The sequence below is a fragment of the Oryzias melastigma genome, linkage group LG1 (assembly GCF_002922805.2).
Source record: "Oryzias melastigma strain HK-1 linkage group LG1, ASM292280v2, whole genome shotgun sequence".
NCBI classification, from domain to species: domain Eukaryota; kingdom Metazoa; phylum Chordata; class Actinopteri; order Beloniformes; family Adrianichthyidae; genus Oryzias; species Oryzias melastigma.
Window position 1 is genome coordinate 21,725,366 of NC_050512.1, and position 21,873 is coordinate 21,747,238.

At 38.3% G+C, this 21,873-nt stretch overlaps 1 protein-coding gene across 24 annotated transcripts in view; it reads left to right on the forward strand.

Annotated features, from left to right (window-relative positions):
* The window catches only part of ptprdb (protein tyrosine phosphatase receptor type Db), a 221,354-nt gene that overhangs the window by 33,350 nt on the left and 166,131 nt on the right, over window positions 1–21,873 (forward strand). For all 24 annotated transcript variants that reach the window (XM_036213125.1, XM_036213127.1, XM_036213138.1 and 21 more), the window contains exon 3: window positions 11,711–11,736. The gene's annotated coding sequence lies outside the window, so the exon portion shown is untranslated. The remainder of the gene's footprint in view (window positions 1–11,710; window positions 11,737–21,873) is intronic.

Genomic DNA, 21,873 nt, shown 5'->3' on the forward strand with positions numbered 1-21,873 from the left:
CACCTCTTAGGAACAAAGAATGCAACGTGGTACAGAGATGTAGGCGGAGATAAAAACAGAGGCTTCGGACATTTCCACTCGGAGCTATTATAGCGATGTGACAGCATACTGCAAGTCGAAATGGCTCACAGAACGAGATGTTTCCTGACCTCAAAGGCTCTAGACAATGTGACAGGTTTGTGTTATGTCAAAGTTTTTCGAGTCGAGTCTCTTCACTTTTCAAAATACATCCTGTAAAGACAAAAAAAAAAAAAAACATTTTTCCACGTTTCCCTGAGAATATGTTAATGTGTGTGTCCTTTTATTGGCAAATCTACTTTCAAATGGGGGTACATGTGCTTACAGTCTTTTGACTTTTGATCTATTGTAATGATGCATTCACACCGGACGCAATTCACATGGCAGAGGTGTCAAGTTTCAATTTTAAGTCAATGTAGCATTCTGAGGTCTTGTGGTACGATTTGGGCGTTAGGCGGGGCGTGGCCACGTCAACCGATCAGTGACTTAGCTTTGAGCATGTAGCATTTTCAGGGACTCGATAAAAGGATAGGAAAATATAACAAATATGACTGCAGGGATTTTTATCTTGAACTTTCATGCATTTTCTTAACCTGTTGGGGCCACGGGGTTCCCAGAGACTGTCCCGGTCACTGTTGGTGAAGGCGGGATACACCCTGGAACCCTGTCACCCAACTCCAGCAGAGCTAGCAGAGAAAAGTTGTAATTCCTTACTTTTAGGGAGGATTGTATATCCCGAAAACTTTATTTTTCTTTCTCCATTTTGAAATCAGCTCTTAGTTTTATGGGGAAACATCTTCTCTAAAGTTTCATCACCTGACTTTAAAGACTCTTCTTCTCACTATGTCCTGACTTTTTAATATTCACCACTCACTTGTCAGTTCTGAAGCACAACTTGACTTAAGTATTGGGATTTAGAGCAAAAGCTCATCTCATTATCCCCGTTTGTGTGCGTGTTTGTGTGTGCGTTTTATGTATGAGTGTTTAGCTGACTCTGGGAGTGTGAGTGAGTGATGGGTGTGTAAGCCTTCCTCTCTCGCGCTCCGTTTGAAATAAAGCGACAGATAATCGCAGGGCTCTGGTGAAGCGAGCTCATCTGAGCGCCAATCGATAAGGGTGCCATAGCTTCAAAGCAACCCTTCAAAGACGAGAGAAATAGCCATATGCTGTTCGTGCGGTGTGTGTTTCTGTGTGCGCGAGACAGCCAGAGCACAGAGCGACCTCGGGTGGGAGACGAGAGTCAGGAAGTCTTGATCTGCTAAAGAAACAGTGTTCATTTGAAGGATAACATCATCACTTTTGACTTGAAGTGCACTCGAATGCATCTGATGTTTAATTGAAGACATTCATTGTTTCAGTTCTGTCAATGCTTTGTGAGCGGCTAATCTACAGACGGGCCTCTCTGTGAAAGCAAATCAAGATGAGAGACACTTGCACAAACTCAGGAAGTCATGCTCAGTTAGCAGGAGTCTAACCCTCCAAACAGCATTTGAAGGAGGTGGATAGTGGACTATGGCCCACAATGCATCTGATGTGTTCGGCGGATTCCAAAGCTACAACCTCAACTTTGCTAGATCCAAATTTTGGTTTAAGCTAGCTCAAAGAGCTTCAGCTCCTTTGATGACACTCATTGAGCTACATTAACTCTTAAACCATTAGCGCAATTGATGACCCAATGAAATGTTGTTTTTGGTGTTATTAACATGTTCTTGTGGCATTTTCGAATAGAATAGAAAATAATTTATTAATCCCTTCAGAGGTCCTCAGGGAAATTCATTTTCACATGATGGAGGACATATTCTGATGCAGACAAATAGATCCATGTACATCTTTGTTTCCCCCATCTGAGCTGGTGTCTAGCTCATGACTCTAAAGCCTCATAGCTCTGATATTGCTCGCCATTTTTGTTGCACCAGTAATGTTTGGTTGGGCGTGTGAGTCGATGGCAGGAGAAAGTGTAAACAGATGGATGGGGGAAATTGAGGGTGGGCTCACTCCATGAAATTACCTGCCCACAATTCTGAGGTGAATTTCAAATGAATTCCAAAACTGCAGTTTTTTTTTTTCATTATTATTTTGGCTAAAATGGCATAATAATAATTTTAAGGCCACTAACGCTTTTAAAATAGATTAAAAGATGACCAGAATGGGACTTTAATGTAATTCCAACTGTTTCTTAAGCAGTAAAATTTCATAGAATCCGTTGGATTTATGTTAATTGCATCAACTGTTGAAAAGTTATAGTGGTTTATAGAACATGTGTTATTTTGCTGTTAAAGGGTTAAAAAAAAACGTTCCTATTTGTCCAAAATACTTAAAGACCCACTCAAATGAAAATTGTCTTTTTGTGTTTTTAGCATGTTTTTGTAGTATTTTCATCATAATAGAGGAACCACATGAAAGAATTTATGATTAAAATTGTTTTTCGGAGTATTTCCTCATTGAAATTGCATTGAATCAGAAAACCAGAAGCTAGAAAAGCCTGGGGCTAATGATGCAACCACTGACTGGGCGTACCAAAGCTTTCCAATCCACTTCTCTGTCCCCTTTATTCATTTTCCTCGTCCAAGCTAGCTTCTGGCTCAAAACCGTACGGCTGGATTGATCCAATATTGGTTGCCATTATTTCTGCGTCGCTAATGCTAGCTCGGGGCGTGAGAGCGCAGATAGAGCTAGAGATGTGTAGGGGAAGGGGGTGGGTTGCTCTGAACTAACAGTCCCGCCCACAAGCCAGAATTGTATATCTAATGAGCTACTGCTGCTAGGCATAAAATATGTCTTAAAAAATGACAAAGGCGTTTTGATTTTAGCGGAAAACTGCCCTAAAATAATTAAAAGACTACAGGGAGCAATTTTACAAAAGAAAATAACATGATTGAAATATTTTGATTTTGGAAACAGACTTATATTTTTTTTCACATATGTTGCTTTGTGATGACATGCAAAAACATTTCTTTTCATTCATTGGTTGATGGTTAACCAACAAAAAGACCTGCAGTCACCAACAGTTTTGGTACACATTAGGAAATGTTATGATGGCATGCTGTACAGGCAAAGATTTGGGACAGTTGGGATGGCACGGTTCAAGGTTACCATGCACAGTATCAGTACATCATTAGGCCACAATCACATCAGGTGGATTTGTCTAAATCAAACTTGTTTCCAGTGATAACCTGATTTTATTTAAACAGGTGTGGAAGCTCATTTCAATTTGTTGATTTAGCGAGTAAATCCTGGTCCATTCGCTTGCGAATAAACTCCGGTGCGGCTTATTACAGTGGGGATGCAGCCTACATTTTCAGCAGTCTAAAGGATAATGCAAAGTAACATAAGCACTTTGCATGTTAGGTGAACAAAAAAAAAAAAAAAGTGAAGCAAAAGTAGGAATCCTCTCATAATCGTTGGATAATGTCTTGGGAGAAGACATGAAGAGGCCCAGGTACTAATTAGTATCTGACGATCAAATAACTTTCAGTATGTGCTTTGAGGATGTTCTTCTTATTATTTTTTTTTCTTTTTTTAGGTCAATGCTCCTATGGGCACTACTACACTTGATACATCAACTGTTGTTAGTGAGTGGCATCTCCTTTAAAAAAGCAAACATGACTAAATAGAGGTCCAACTTTTTCTGGATTTATTGCCCAATAAAATCAAAAATTTAAACAAAATCCCACCTTATGTTCATAAATCTTAAAGCAGAATAGGATAACTAATGCCTTAATCATATTTTTAATCAATAAAAATAGTACAGAGGCATTTATGCATTCAGAAAGGATACCTTTTTTATCACTGTGTAAGTCAAGGGTGTCCAAACTCAGGCCTCGAGGGCCAACCTCTTTTTAGTTTTCCAGAAACCCTGCCTTAACTGCTGCTGAATACCTGGATTAGGTGTATTTGGCCAATCAAGAGCAGGTTGATTGGAAAACTTGTAGGACACTGGCCCTCGAGGACTGACTTTGGACACCACTGGTCTAAGTACATAAAATATCTCCAAGTTTATCATCCTGGAAATGTGTGAAAAAATTCCCTCCAACATAATTATCAGGGCTAATAGTGTGAGTTATTTAATAATTGATTTTTTGTTGCAACAGACTGGTGACCTGTTCAGGGTACCTGACCTTCGCTCAACAGTCGCTGGGATAGGCTCCAGGAACCCCATTCCATGACTCCAAAAGAAATTTAATGGGTTCTTAAGATGGCTGGATGGATGATCTGCTATTGTTATTTCTATTGTGTATGAATATTCAACACATTCTTACTCCAAAGTTCTCACATATGAACGTTTGGATAAGGACCCCTCTGCGTCAGTTTTTGACGTTTTGGGTGCTCCTAACTCGTCGTATTTTAAAATTAAATCACAGGTCCCCAACCTCCGTTCTGAGAACTGGAACCAGTCCAGTATCGGTACGCGGATCGCACTAGTACTCTAACCCAGTTCCAGTAGTCTAACCAACTGGTTCGCTTCTGAGCCTGGTTCACGCCCGGTACCGCATCTAGTACTGGTTCAGGTCCAGTATCACGTCTAATAACGTGTGTGGTACTGCGTCTAGTGCCACGTCTAGTACCGCGTCTGGTACCGTGTCTGGTACTGCGTCTATTACCGCATCTGGTACCATGTCTAGTACCGCATCTGGTACCACATCAAGTACCACGTCTAGTACCAAGTCTGATACCATGTCTACTACCGCGTCTGGTATCATGTCTAGTATCACATCTAGTACCGTGTCTAATACCATGTCTATTACCACGTCTGGCATCGCGTCTAGTTCCTCTTTTGGTACCACATCTAGTACCGTATCTAGCACATAGTACCTTGTCTAGCACAGCTTCTTGTACCGTGTCTGGTACCGCGTCTACTACCACATGTGGTACCGCGTCCAGTTCTGCGTCTGATACCATGTCGAGTATCGCATCCAGTGCCAGGTTAGGGTACTGGACGCTTCCCGAGGACCAGCCCACATCCGGTACCATGTTCCGAGGGTTGCGGACCCTTGATTTTACAAAGAGCCAGCATGTCAAAAAACGACATGTTGGGGACACTCAAAACGTCAATATGTGACGACTCCAACACAAAGGAGAACTATTAGTCCCTTGTAAACGATTATTTAAACTAAACTAAATCCATTTAATGTTCTTCTCCAATAGGTTTTCGGTTAAATCCTAAATTACAACAGTCTTCACAGTCAGACATAAGAACGTTTCTGACACTATCGCACCTTCCTGCACATTTATCTTCTTTTAATTGTCAAATGTTAAGTCTGTGTGGTTCCCTTGAAGGAAACATTGTCCACCTGAGGTTTGAAAGTCTGCGAGTTTGCGCGAAGTGAGAGAAAGACAAGGAGAACAGATCTAAGAGTGTGCAGGGCGATGGCGGTATGAGATTGCACGCAGGAAGCAAACGTGTGAGGATGTTAGAATGACAGAGTGAGAAAAGAAAAAAGGTGGTCCACGGAGATGTGTGCGTGTGTGCGACTAAGACAGGGAAATGGAGGCTGTGTTTAGCTGTGCCATCTCACCTCACTCAAAGTGAAAATTAAAATGTATTTTTGACGTGTCTATGGTACCAAAAAAAAAAAAAAAAGAAGGGGGAAAAACTTGTCTGGAATTTCTGTGTTAGTCTGAGTGTGATAACATGCACCCTTGTGTGTAGTTCTATATAGTGTGGATGTGCACATGTGGTGTAACGCGCTGCATATGTGTATATGTGTCAGCATGTCTAATTAGCTGAAACAAGCAGGTGTAAAACAGTAATTAATGGCACAACTGACTGACTTCATTGTTTCTACATGAGCTTCTACATGGCTTAGCAAGCACACACTTTGAGAAAACCAGCACCAGCACGGATATGCTGTTCTGGATGTGCATAAGAGAGTGTGTTTCAATGTAAAATAGGAGCATGATGTAGATAAGTGAACACAATCATTGCACACGCTTGACCACTCAGACACTCGTTTAGTTTTACAAATGTTCTCATTACTAATGAATCAGAAGCTGAGCACACAGTAATGGTTTGGCTATCCTCCCAAATTCAGACGGATCCACACATCCACACACACACGCTGGCATTGACAGAGATGGATGTCCAAAAGCCCCAATTACCTTCACATCCAACGTACGAGAGAAAGCTAATTACAAGCAACACACATGTAAATGGGAAAAGGCAGACGCATTCACGCGGATGATGTGTGACCAAAAGCATGTTGTCTTGTTTCTGTCTACGATTGTTAGTGCTTACGATGAGCTCGTTATGGAAAACATGACTGCGTCATTGCATTATTACCATAAGTCATTATTATGGCCTCTGAGCCTCAACATGCTTTATTGAATCATCAATAAGACTGTATAATTTAGTGATTCCCAGTTTTAGCCAGATTGATTTATGCTGTGATTCTCCGCCAGGCTTGAATGAGATCAAATGAAATTAGATTTCTCTAAACGCACCATATTGTCGTTCAGTTAGTGGAATAAATATGTGTTTTATTTATCGTCCGAGGACATTCTTGTAGTGCTGGTTTGCCAAGAGCGTAGATAGTGCTGATCCCCTCTCTCGCTGTGGAGAGTGAGCCGGATGACAGTGATTGGGCAGAGTAATTTGACCTAATGAATATATGTCGGCAGCCTGTTTCTTTTTCTCTCCATTAAACACAACAGGATTAGATTTACGGTGCTTACCCTAACAACTTAAAGACTCCATCAGTGCGCCGCTTGCCTCATAGATACACACCAATCTGTACACATTTACACACAGTTGGACACAGATTGGCCTAGCTCAGTAGATCAATGGCCTCTTGGTCAATGTCTCCTTGGGGAGGCCTATCTGTCAGCTCCTTACTAATGAAACAATCTGATTGCTCAGTGGGTGAGAAAGAGTGTCTGGTCTATGCTGTCATCCCTAAGATTGACTGAGAGTGTCACGCGCAGGTTTTATTAAGCATTACGTTGATCACAAACTTTAACAGCCGGCAGTGATCTGGAGTTTGATTTGGTCTATCGTGGTGATGAGACTTAAGCCAGAAAACAAAGCTCTGGAATGTGAGGAATGTCGATATGCATTCCTACACTCTTTGTTATAGAGTTATTCACACCACATACACTCTACAGCTTTGACGTCACAGTTGTGAGGAAGCAGTGAAGATCCCAGATACATTCAGCAGAAATTCACTGAGTGATGGCATGCAAAGCGCATGTGCCAGTTTAGGTGGTTTGAACATTTGGCAAGAAAGCCACATGGAGGCCTGACTGTTGAGGGAATATGGGAATATACAACTGGAAGGAGACCTGATCTATGTAGACACCGGACATATGTGGCATGTTCAAGAACATACCGACTTTGGGTTCTTGAACACACTTTTACCATTCGGTGTTCACACTGAACTGTTGCTACTTGATAGTAGTGCATGTACCTACAGTTGGAAGAGATTTGATGAAAAATGTTGAAGCGGTGCAAATTTTGTGACTCTTGCTCCAGGATTTTTCTTTCACAGTTCTATTCCGGTATATGAAAGACTTGGTGTCATATGATTCCGGCTGGGCACTTCCATGTTTTGAAAAAGAGGCTACCCATACGTCCATACCAAAACCAAGTCCCTGATTGGTCAAAGATCAGCTGGTTTACCTTACAACTTGTGTACAATGGGTGCATATTTTTAACGTAGAGACCAAATACAGACTTAAAAACTTGTGTAGCGATGCATGAACATGCATATAGATTTTTCATTGAAAGTGGTCACTCAAATGTTTGTTTCTGAGCCTAGTGTGAATTAGCTTGGTTGTGAATGGCACAGACAACGATGGCTGGATAGAATGGTGGGTATAAGGATTGATGGTTATGTGAATTGAAAGGGTGGATGAGTGTCTCTATGTTGCTAAGAGATATGTAGCCCCGCGACAAACTTGCAACCTGGCCAGGGTGTACCACACCTTTGCCCAACTGTAGCAGGGATGGCTGTTGGGCGGCTGTGGTGCAGCGGTAGAGTGGTTGAAGACTGGCCGAAGACCATGTGTTAAAGTGTGTTGGCCGAGACAATGAAACCTTCATTGCTCCTGGTGGTTATAGGTTGGTAGGGGTATGTGAATGTGTATGTGCATAGGTACATGGGACTGACTGTAAAGCTCTTTGGCTCTTCTAAGAAGTTAGGAAAGCGCTATTTAAGTATATACTATTTACTATCTGACATTGGATAGGCTCCAGCAACTCTGTAGCCTCTAAAGGATTTAGCAGATTTAGAAAATTTAGAAAATTGTTGCCAAAAACGACTCCTTGTTGTAATGTTTTCCTTAGTCGCCACTCCATAGTTGGTCAATACAAAAATAAACTTAGAAGTCAGTCATTAAGAATTAAGTTATTCGCCCATTTTTATGATAATATCTAAGTCAAACGAACATGATCCTATTATCTCTACACTTCTCCTTGCTAAGCTGTATAAACGGGTTCGTGGTTGATGGAGTTGACTGGTTCCTGCTTAATGAGCCCCATCTCCTGCATTAGTTCAGTGACACGAGTAAAAATTTGTTGCCACTAACTTTGACACTTAAGGCACATTTTTTTGTTCCCTCTAACGACTTGGATATAGTTCCAAAAAGCTTCACCACAGCAATGCTGCAGGCATGTTTGGATTCGATGCCAAATGCAAATTCAGTGGAGCTCAGTGGAGGCTCTAAAGCGCTTGCGTCACCGCTCTGCAAAGGCAGACAGAGCGTCTCATTCAGCAAACTTGAAACACCAGCTGCAACTTGGTGTGTGTCCATCCGACCTAGTCGCGCTAAAGATTTTGAACTTTCTGAGTTGAACAGTTGCTTTGATTGTCTTTGGTTTCAGATTTATAGCAATTCTGAACTTTATCTCATTGGATTTGCAGAATCAAAGCATTTGTGACAAGCTTACAATTTCAGGCGTTTCAATAGGGATCATGTGAACATTTTCCACCTTTTTTACAAACAAAGGGCATCGTCACAGTCGCCTGATAGGGGACTCCCAAGTGTGCATGACGCAATACGGTAGAAAGCAAGTATTTTGTATTTGGAATGTGATCCACTCCTTCGAAAACATGTCTGCTACTGGGTTAACACAAACGATGAAGACCAAGTGTCCATGTAGTTTGTCCATAGAAGTTCTAGTATATCTGAGCAATTCCTTAAAGGTTTGAAACTCAACTGGAAAAAAACGATTTTATATTTTAAGACCATTTTTGTGCTGCGGCTTCACTCCTCTGATCATTTAAGGTGCTTGTGTTGTCACGGCAGCAGGAATGGTTGGTTTTGTGTGATACATAAAAACCAAGATCAACACAACAAGCACACGACAAACTGTTTTGTTGGGCTGCATTGCTTGGAATAAATGATGGATGTTGCAGGTGAATCTAGCTGTGTGGATACAGGAGAATCTTTTTGCTGAGATACTTCTGTGAAGCATCTTTCTAAAAATAGCACGTCTTTTTTTGTAGAAATGCAAATCTGCGTGTCAGCAAAAAAAGGAAAAGTATGTTGCACAAAAATAGTTTAGACACAACTTGCCAGTTTGGCTGCAAAAAATGCATAAGGCTCCAAATCTACTTATTTTTCAAGGATGAATGCTATTTGTTCATGTATTTTTGATACATTTTCTGTAAACGTTTTAGCACATTATCTGTTGCTTGATTAAAACGTTTTAATTTAGTTTATTTGTACAGTGTTTGCCAATTTACAAAAAGTTATTTAAAAATAATATAGCACATTAAGGAATATTTCTGTACACGAGAGAAGACAGAATACTTGTTCGTCTTCTGATAAAACATTTTGTGCATATATCCACACACACATGTAAATGATGCCATTATAATTAGTAATGCATAAATTGACAAATTTGTACTTATATACAGAGAACATGACTGATGGAATCCATTAAATATTACGTTCGTCAAAGAGACCTTAAACTTTTGAATAAAAGTGAATTTATATTTTTACCTGTTTTGCCCTTTTCCTAAATTTTTTGTTGTTACATAGTTATCATTATTTGGTTCTTATATTTTATTTAGAGTTGTTTATTCTTAACTAGATCATTTAAAGATACACTGTGTTTTTTGTGTTTCTTACATGTTCTTGTGGCATTTTTCTGGTGATGGATGAAATATTTTAATGAAGAAAAATAAGCCTGAAATTGCATTTCTGAATTTTTCTTAATCAAAATTATAAGAGATGATAAAATGCTGTCTGGAAAAAAAAAAAATTTGCGACATGGAAGATAAGCATCCTGCTCTGAACTCTTTGCAGCATAAGCTGCTTTTGCCCAAATTCGATTTGTGGTAACAACATCTCCTCATGGAAACAACAATCTTGAAAAACTCGCATTTATCAAAAAAATGTCTAAATGTACATGTTTCGCAAAACTGCAATGGAAACATTTTTATTTTTTTATTTTTCAAATTAAATGAAATTCGACAGCTGAATACAACGGGAGCCAAAAGAAGAGTTCCCACAGCATCACGCAGCTCATCAAAATTTGAGCGTGTCATACAGAATTTTTGGATCCACAACTCCTCTGTAAAATCACCAACCACGATTTCCCAAAATTGCTTCATCTGTAGCTGCTCTTACGTAACTTGCCGCTTCATGACCTGAATAAGACGCCAACGTCTCCTTTGATAAATGATGATGAGCGCCAGTGACGTGACAGAAATGCGAAAGTATCTGGTGTAATTCAAAGCATTGTTCACATCTGTGACCATGTTTTTTAATCGAGTTGGTTTATATTTACGTATTCACAAAACTATGATTTAGTAGAAAAGTGTACAGAATTTCTGTTAACATGTTGTTAACTTTGTAAACATTTAATAAAGAACATTGGAATATTGCTAAACATAAAGATTTATTTTTAACTCAGAATGAAGAAAAACTGTGCAGCCGCGTACTTTATGACGCACATGATGAGTGACACTCTGTGTTTTATAATCAGGATCGCGTGCTTCCTCCTTCATCATATGATAAACACCTGCTCCATCAGGGTGATATATATCCTTCCGCGATTATTTTCTTGTCATATCAGAATTTTTTGGGTCACTTCTGAGTCAGCTGATGCCATTTCTCCATGCTGGGACATGAAGAGGTGGGGTAGCAGATAGACGCTTCGCCTTAGCTCTCCCAAGATACACCTCAGCGCCTCATTCGGACGCAGAAAGTGTCTTGAATTGTTGGATTTTTTTGTGACGAACCAGACGAGTCATGTGACTGAAAAAAATCTGCAAATACTTTAAACCGCGAATAACAAAAGACAAATACGCGGGGGAACACTGTAGTTGGGAAGTTGTGTTTTTTTCCGCATTTCTAGAATTTCTATAATGTTCTGCGTATATGGAATCGTAGCTACAGAGGGAAAGATGTTCAGCCAACAACTCAGACGCGAATTTCTAATGAACTACTGTCGCTCTACAGAAACTATGTCCTTGAAAACTACACGTTTTTTGGTTTTGGAATAGCCATGATTAAAAAAACACTGGGAATGCTTTTAAAACAGATCAAACGATGATTAGAGTGGGTTTTAAACAAATCCACAAATAAGAAAATATTCAAAAAAGATAAAAAGACATGACATTATTCTAGAAACCATTGGTGCATTTTTTTAAAAAACAATTTTGGTGCATGAAATTGTTGAAAATCATGTTTTTCTGACTTGTTCTTTTTTTCCCCCTTCTCCCTCTTTTCTCCGCCTCTTCTGCAGTCTGATGTGTTGGCGTGGTTCTTAAGGTAAGAGTCTCATTTCGTGTTTCTCCCCCCTTTTCTCTTCTTTCTGCCGGATTTTTTCTAACAATAAAACACAGCACGCCGTCAGCACTTGGTGCGCTGTGTGTATCATGGAAAAAGATGGGAGCTTTGAATTTTTCTGGCTCGGGTTCTCTCTCAGTGAAACACAATAACAGTGTAAAGAAAATACAGAGTTGAGCGCACATAGCTCTTCTATTGCATCAAAGTTGTTCAAACATGGAACCACAGCCAGTCCTACAGGTAGTAGGTAAAAAGATTTGTGTCAAAAGTTCAGCAGATTAATCATTTTCAGTGCGTGTGATAAATCGGAAATCGTCTGCTTAAAGTTTAAGAGTACACATCAAGCCTCCTTTCACACTCTCCTAGAATTGAGTGCAGTTATTACAAGGTCCTCCAGGAGAGGAAAAAAAAGGCGGTTTTGGACTACGGGTTTCACCTGCACCACACTTGAAAGTTAATCTTTTCTGGGCGGATTGCCCTGTAATAATGCCAGCAGACTCCCTATTTATTCAAGAGAGAATGAGATGTGCCACATTGCAATGAAACTGACCTTGTGTTTGGGCACACAGAGTGTATGCATAATATGTGCAAACTGTGATGGACATGAACTGGCCTTTCCTTTCTGACTTCTTCAAAGTCCTTCGGATTTTAAATAATCTTTTATTTTTCCTCAAAGATTGAGCTTTGCCTGGCTCTTCTCTCTGGATTTTAATTTTACACTTGTAAGTAATATAAATAAGAAACCTTTTACAGAAGATCATTGTTTAACAATGAAACTAAAGAAATTCTTTTCACAGACAAAATTAGGGCCGTTATGCGATTGATTTTCTTGTGCTATGAGTCAATGGTGACCTGTTAGTAATTGCTCTAATTAATCGCAATTATTGTTAACCTATAACAAATGATGTAAAAGGCCTCATTTTGAAAGTTGTGACTTTTTGGCGCAGCAAAACAACGAACTAAAATAAAAAAATTAAAAAAAGACTTTCAAGCTTTATTAAATCTTGAAAAAAAAACACCAGGTCTACTTTTTTCTAATTAACACATAACAACAGGAGGGACACTTTTCTGAGCAATACAAAGTTAAAATATTTTGTTCTACAGTTTACTGTCCCATGTGATCAGCCTTGCATGTATCCCCTTAATTTATGATCGTCGGACTTTATCACTTACATTATAGATAACAGCTGTGACATTGTGGGCTTGTTTGCCGTTTTTGTGTTAAGAACTACAAAGTCGCACATTGATGACATCACAGCTGTGAGCAATAGGCGTGTTTGAGATCCCCAGACGCTGTGCAGATCGCCTGGATTGCGGTGCATGTTGGTTAGTTTCTTGCACTGACGTCACATGTGCGCCATCACGAAGTATCGCGAGAAAGGGGCGGGTTCAAGGCGCCTTCCTAAGCCAGCGCAGCCAGAAAATAGGTACTGCGCTGGCTGCATGCCGCCTTGATGACTACAAAACAATGCATTGTGGGAAACTGTGTCCACACAGTTCTTGTAGTTCGGTGTGAAATAGCTGGCGTTAAATGAAGGACATCGGTGTATTTTTTTTACTTTTTCTGGAAGGTAGTGAATCACAGATGGAAAAATAAACAAGATTTCAAATAATCTGTGGTTATATTTGCTATTGTTGCCTCTAAAACCTAACTTTAATTTTATTTTATTTATTTATTTGGGACAGTGCACATTTAATGAATCCCGCGACTATTTTATTAACAGTTTTACTCTAAAATATGTAAAAAAAAAATAAAATAAAATAATATAAAAGACACAGCAGCACAAATCATACTAGGAGGAGTGGCTTATTAACTTTCAGCCGAATGGTAAGGACAACCCCCAACTCCTTGATCTCGTACAGTCTCGTTGTTCGCCCTCATCTCAGGCGCCTTTCTCCACCCCCTCCTGGAGCAGCTTAGTCTCGCCGACGATGCAGGCGAGGCGCTGGGGATCTCAAACACACCTAATGTGAGAGGCATTTTCAGCTGAGTTCAAATAAAACTTTCATGCAAGTAAACCGGTCTACCTTAGTTTAAAATGTTTAAGAACACATCAACAGTTATAAGTTAATGCGCTAATTTGCCTGTAGTTAATTAATCACGATTAACATGATATTTTGACACCCTTGGACAACATCTTATATTAAAAAAAAATACATTCCAGTAAAGTTTATGTGCAGTTTATAAAAAAAACTTATTGCACTACCAAAGATGATATTATGATGCAGCCTAAAGTAGCTAATACAGATAAAATAAAGACCCTCTCCAATGAAAATTGTTTTTTTAACATGTTCATTTTTCTGGTGATGGATGACATATTTTAATTTAGAACATTGAGCTTAAAATTGCATTTCTGAATTTTTCTTTATGGAAATCAAAGCAGACGATAAAATGCCGTTTGATAAAAATTGTATCTGTGACAGAAAATAAGCTTCCTGCTCTGAGGTCTTTGGAACATAAGCTGTGTTTCCATTGACTATAAAATTGCGTAAATTGAATTGGCGATAATAAATTAGCCTAATGAAAGCACTTCAATTTGGAGAAACTCACACTTATCAAAAAAGTTTTCACGTTTGGAGGAGGTGGATTTTGAGGGGTATCTAAATTGACATGTATTGCAAAACTGTAATGGAAACACTTTTTTTTTTAATTAATTGAGTCACATGACCAACAACTGGCTGGCCGATTCATGGCCTGATTAAGACGCCAACGTCTCCTTTGATAGATGATGATGAGCACTAGTGCTGTGACAGAAAGATGATATTACGATGCAGGCTAAACCAGCCGATACGATTAAAATAAAGACCCACTCCAACGAAAATTGTGTTTTTGATGTTTTTAACATGTTCTTGTGGCATTTTTTTTCTCATGATGGAAAACATATATTAAGTAAGTTAAGCTTAAAATTGCTTCTCTGTGTATTTCTTTGAAAATCATAATAGTGATGTATGATAAAGAGCTTATTTGTGACGTAAAAAATACAAGCCACAAACTCCCTAATACGAGCTTTTAGCAACGTAGAGGGGAAAGGGAGGCGGGGTTGCTTTGTGCCAGGACCTGGCTACAGACAGGATGGCGCCGCATTAGTCAGAATCTGGGGTATGAAACCGAAAGTCCACTTCCACCCCACCCCAAAAATGTTGGTCAATTTTTTTTTTGTTTGGGTCAAAAAATGCGACTTTAATTGGCAGCTTTTTTTTTTACTTAAAACTTAACAGTTTTATAAATCTGAACGCTTATTTAATATCAATTTTAAAAAGGAATAAAACTATTAACATTACTATAAGCTCATCTTACACATTAAACAATTTATTCACATTACATTTTTAGTAAAAGGTGCTACAATTTGGAAAACTTGTGGAATTTTCGCTTTCAGCTAATGATGTCTGGACGCCATCTTGTCTGCTGCCAGGCTCCCCTCACAGTCTTGCCCACACCTCAGTATTAAAATTCGTGTTTATTTTATTTTAGCTAGAAACTGTAAAACCACTGGGAACACTTTTACAATACAGTAAAAGACGACCAGAGTGGGTTTTTAACTGATGCAATGCATTAAACCAAACAATTGGGCTTAAAAATTGAAAAAGAGAATAGAAGGTCCATTGTTTAGCAAAGTGAGATAGACTCCCAGCTTGTGATGTCTCCACCAAAGGTCAGTGGGGGATAACCAGATTGATAAATCATGTCACTGCTTGTTACAAATAAAGTACAACCTATAGAATATTTGTGAAAACCCAGCAGGACGAGCTGAAAGCAGGTGGGCTGCAGCAGTGGGGAACCACACAGGTTGCCACTCTAGTGTCTATAAATAGAAAATACTAACATCACAATTTACATTTCACTGTCCAAAAAAAAAAAAAAAAAAAGAGATGTACAGCTTATGCTGCACATGTTAAAAAAGAAGGCATCTGAAGACAGGGCCTCCCAAATGTAAAAGTTCTTGAGTTTCACCGCTGTGCTTGTTATCCAGCCATCCCAGCTCCCTGCTGGTTAGTTGGATTAGGTGTTTCCAGATTCTGACTGAGAGAAGTCACCTGATCCGTGTAATCAGCAGCAAGTGGGACAACAGCAAGAAAACTAGTAGATCTGAGGGGAACCAGGGGTTGTGGGCGCTCTTTCCTAAAGTAAACTTTAAACTTCCAGCAGTAGCACACAAACTCTGATTAGTGGACTGTTATCCACCTTAAATCGATCTGTAGAAATAAAAATAAAAAAAATGTTCACAAGCATCTAGAAACCAAAATTTGTTCAAATTTTAACAGTATTTCTGTCAGAATAACCATTCTTGATCTGATACCCTTTTTTAATCTGCTTATCCAATTTTTTTTTTTATTATTTTCTTACGTAATTCAAGTTATAAATAACTGGCTGAATGAATGTGTGGCTTCAGTTGGCAATGTCTGTGTTTAGGTAAAAATTTCAAGTAAAAGACCACAAATTTTCTTGCTTTTTCCACATATATTCACGTCTGACCAGTTTTCATCCATGAAATATGCACAAAATGTACGTAGTGACTGTGTGACACAGTGGCTTTAATGTGGTTGTCACAGTTACTCAATCCAGTTCTCTGACTTACACAGTCAATGGGCTGTGGTCATACTATCCATGTTTACTTAACACATCTAGAGCATATTTGTTGACTTCCTGTTCTCACAGAGCACATTAGCATCAACTAGGGACGTGCCAAAATATCGATATTGCAATATATCATGATATTTAATCCTGTAATTGATTCTCGATGTGTTCTCACCAAGTAAATCTTTTATTTTCGTTTGAAGAGGCTGAAAACATTATAATCGTCATCCTTTGGTGAGACGTTCCTTTGGAGGTAGATAGGGGGCTCGTGTTGCAAGACTGTCTGTCGTGAGCACCAACGTGTCTGGCAGCTACTTCAATTTTGCACTAAGTAGTGGCACCATATAAGACACAAGTTATTATGATTGTTTTAAAGTTAAAAAATAAATGGGGATATGTTTTCCCCCAAAAATATGTGTTATTCTGTATAATGTGAGTTTTTAGAGATTATTTTTACCAATTATCGCAGTATCGCGATATCATAAATATCATTAGCCATGTATTGTGTATTGCATAGTATTGTGAGGTACCCACTGATTCCCAGCCCTAGTGTCAACTGGGTGCAACTGTTTGTAAACTCCCCTCAATAATTTAGGGGCTGGTGTTAAGTCCGTCCATCCATCCATCTTCAGAACTCGTATGACTCTTATGAGGTCCTGAGACCCCCAACTGTTGAGTAAAGGAGGGCACACCCTGAACAGGTTACCAGTCTGTTCCAGGGTCATGCACTCACTAGATGCACTAGGGTCAATTTAAAAAGTACCAATGAATGTTTAAAGTTTGTTTTTCCATTGTGGAAGAAAGCCGAGATCACAGACAAAACCCTCGGATGCATAAGGAGAACATTTTATTATTTATTAACCTTTATGTAACCAGGAAGTCCCGTTGAGATTAAGGAATCTCTGTTACAAACATGCAAATTCCATACAAAAGATTCCCAGCCGGGATCCGAACCAGGGTATCTTATTGTGAGGCGTGAGCCCAGATCACAGTTTTCAAAAACTGTTTAGCAAGTCAGAGGATCATTTGAGATCTGTGCTAAACTCCGCATGAAGTGATATCAAAAGTCAACTTTATGAGGGGCATACATCAAGTCTCCCACTTGAAGCACCCTTCTTGGAAACAACCGTTCAGACTGGAGGTGAAATGGCGTTGGAGGTGCTGACCTACAGTCTAGTATTGAGTGCCTGAAGTAAAATCGCAGACGTCAGCTGGGAAAGGTCCAGTTGGAGTTCGAACCACGAAACATCTCTTTCTAAGTAATGATCAGCATCATTTTCCCTCTATTTGTTAAATAAACTCTACTTCACATTTCTACACAGTGGATGAAACCAACTACAATCCCTTAGAGTAAACCAAATAAGCAGAATGGTTGTGAAACATCATAAAGTCACATTTTGAGCTTGATAGTCAGATAAACGGCCACCCAACTACCAAATGGATTTTTCTTCCTAATTGTGATGAAATGTTTGGTTGTATTAATAGCGTTGTGATTGGCTTCTAGTTCCTGGAAAATGTTTCATAAAGTGGGACAAAAACATAAATAAACGCTGAGAAACAAATATGCGTATCCTGATGGATAAATAAAAGCTAAAGAACAAAGAATCATGCAATTAAAAAACATCAGTCCTCTTATAGACGCTCCACTTCCTATTGCTGTGCTTTAGGTCCATTCTTTTGTCTTGTGCGCATTTGTTTCCGTGCACCAGATTTCCTCGTTCTTTCAAATGAAAGAGAATCGTCTTACCATTAAAGTTTTCTTGTTGTTCCCGCACTGCTAACATTTCTGACTCGTCTGTTCATTTTTAAGAAGACTGTAAATGATTTAAAGTCGTTTTGTTTAACTCAGCACAGTTCATCCCTGCTGCTGACAAAGAAATGTCCAGTAGGATTTCTTATTCTGTGTGTAAAAACTACCATCCATGAATTATAAATCACTCTTTCCCCATTCCCTTTATTGTTTGTACATTAGAGTAAAATGAACCGGTCATGAGTGAATCACAGAAAACATCAGAAGTCATTGCCGCCATGCAGCAGCATGTGCTAAAAAATGGACCAATTCTGTTCAGGAAGTACAGATGGAATTTAGTACAAAAACTGTAAAATTAAACAACTTATTACTGGGTTAATTAATGGGATTCCATCCAAACACAAAACCTATGTATTTTCTAAGCTTTTTTTAAGTGTCTTTTACGATTAAGTCAGAGTTATAAAAACCAAACTTGACATCAATAAGTTTTTTATATTTTATATATATTTTATATATATTTATTTACAGTCCGATGTTGGTGACGTCATCCAGATTTGCCTCCTGCTTGTAGTGGTTCTGAGTGTCCCCTCTACTTTAACAGTAATGTTTTGTCCATCCATTAAATACTCTATTCTGAGGCCTTATTGTATTATACAATATGTTCTAGTCCCATAGTCTTCTATTGAGAAATAAACAGCTATTACTCATATTTGTCAGAACCATTCTTGATATTCTTCTTTTTTTTAAACATGTTCTTACCAATAACATTTTTTCATGATATTTTGTTTTCTGTTGTGCAATTTTATTCAAGTGGCCAATTAAACGCTACATTACAAGTATCTGGAGCCTGTTTGGCCCACATCAAACGTTTTGACTGACAGATTTTTGCCCCTTTTAAGTTGGAGGAGTGCGGACTTCCATCAAGCTTACTTTTCTTACACTAATTCTAAACACTTTTTCATTGTCCGCCATTTTTAGAGTCAAGCACAAATTGTTTTAAAACATCCAATTGGTAAAATCGGCAACTTTAGTGTAGAGAAGTAGCCACCACATCCGCAAAACTTTATCGAAATTCTAGAAATGTCGAAGAAACACAGTTTTGCTAATCACACCATTTCTATCAAATCATAATGATAAAAAAAGCAATAGATGTGAGCAAAAAAGTGTTTAAATATGGTAATATATGCATAATATGTATATGTATAATATATGTTATATAAATATGTTTATTGTGATACATTTCAAAAGCCACTTCCTCTAAGCGCAAAAACTTTTTTCAGCAAATGTGAGTTTTTCTCAAAATTGTCGTCTTTCCATTGAGCAATTTTAGTATCGCAAATCTATTTGACGCAATTTCATAGTCAATGGAAACATGGCTTTTGTGGTACACATACGCATAGCTGTTGGTTTTCACAACAGACAAAATCCAAATTGAAACATCTTATTTTACCAATTTCCGCGGGATGAAGACAAAACAATAGATCTGCCAGCTCTCGGAAATCATCAGTTTTATAACTTTAAAAAGGTCATGGCTAAACAAAAAGTCTTAGAGCGCAGCCATGTGAAGAAATGTGCTTCTCCTCCGCGGCACAGCGCGACGCCGAACACCTTAGCCGCAGAGGACTCTGCATCCATCCGCGGCTAGGATTAGCCCTTAAAAGAACTATTTCGGACAATCCTATCACTTCAAATGCCCCTACAATTGGAGGGGGTAGGGAGAAGAATTCAAATTTGGCCTCGGTCTTGTATAATTCCAACTGGACACAAACTGCAATTCTTAACCTTTTTCCTCCACGGTCGGCCCTTCATGAAATAAAAGAGATGCCATCTATAGGTCACTACCAAATCCAAGTCCCTGATTGGCCAAAGTTTGACTTGGTTTAACTGTCAGGACGTACGTTTTTACTTAGAGCCTGAAAACGGTTGTAGAAACTTGCATTGTGATGCACAAATACTTATAATAATTATAATTTACGCGCAGTGGTGTGAATGTAGCTTTACATTTCACATAAATTACACATTCTACTCATTGGAAATACAGATATTATTATAATTACAATATTAAAAATACTTTAAATTGACCAGTCTTCCTTTAAATAATTACAAATGAAAGAAAATTATTTGTGAACACTCATTTTGAACTTTGCCAAAACAGCATGTTAATTTAAAAATTATTTTATCCAGATTACACACAAGAAAAAACAAGTTAGGAACCAAATTTGCCAGATAAAAGAAAAAGAAGATTAAAAGACTTTTGTTGTGAACATTGTGAACCCAATGTTAGGAAACACCATGTGTGTGTTTGAGAGCACAACCACCACCATCATCTAAGTCTTTGTTTCCGTCCTTGACCGTGTGTGTGTCGACTTCGGTGTTTGGAAACGCTCCCTGTTGGGACGTTGCGTAGAGCCTCATTAGTAGCTCAGGTTTGGTCAGCATGCTGCTACTGGAGACACTCGGGGCACCAAATCATATGCTACCTTACTGCTGGCCCATCTGCTGCACTGGCCCTCACTTTAGACTTCTGAGCACAGGAATCTTGGGAGGAAAGAACAGACAATTAGGTTTTATCTTTTTTAAGGAACAACTGATTTAAGTCAGGCACTGGTTTCTAACCAATTATGATGCCAAATTTACTTAAATTTGGCTGAATTTGCCATAAATCCAACTCTATCAAACTTACTGACTCAATTTTGCACAAAATCCTGCTTGATGATAGAGTTGCGTCAGCATTTTTTGCAGACCATTTTCCATTCACACTGTAGCTATTTTTATGTATTGGAAATCAACATCTTTTTGCTCCTTCTTGAGCTCTCTATGATTTTTGTGGTCAAACCAGATTTCCTTAAAGCTTTTCAGAGGTGAAGTACAGACACATGGTTCATTCTACCACTCTTCTATTTGGGTTCCCTAACTTGATTTTTTTTTAACAGTGCTTGGTAATAAAGAAGGTTATCATTGTCATTAGCTTTAGGGCAAAGCCTTAAATACAAAACACTCGACTGGTTATTTCATGCTGCAGGACTGACATTTCATTCATCTGAGTTTAAGGCACATTTATGTAGCAAATCATATATTAAGATTCCCCCTGAAAGAAAAAGAAAATAACCTAAAGTTGTGTAACTACAAGCAAAAATCTTAAAATGTATTTTTTCACAAAACAGGACAAGTACACAAAAAAGAGTATAATAAAACCATCAGGAAAAAATGAATAAGTAAAACTAATAAGAGATCAAAAACGTAAAGAATCAAAGCAAAAGAGAAAAAAAAGGAAAAATTCTTAACTTTTTGAGATAAAAATAGGTGTTTCTGCCATTATGGAAGTTTACTATTTTTAAGTTGTTCTTTAAGCTTTTCTTAAGAAAAGTAAGATTAGTGTAAGAAATACACTTTTTTTTAACACAACTCCTTTTTGCAGTCCTGGAGACAAATAGAAAATATTCTACTTGGACAAACAATTTAGATTAAATCGCACACTAAAGACCTAACTTTCCAAGATTAATAAACAAAAGCAATTGGGTGTTTTTAGATTTTTATTCACTGAATGTCCCAGTTTTTACTAGAATATTTAGCAAAAATGCAAACCGAACAGATTTTAAAGCATTTATGGCATAACATTTATTAAGATTGCCCAAAACATGGGAAAATAAAATTTGACGGTGAATACAATAAAGTCATTGAAAGGTTGTCAAAGTCAAATACACTGTGAACCAACATTCTTTAAAATGATACAAGTAAATAGTTGAACTGGTTCAATATTTATTCAGAGGATTTAACCTGAAATGGACAAAAC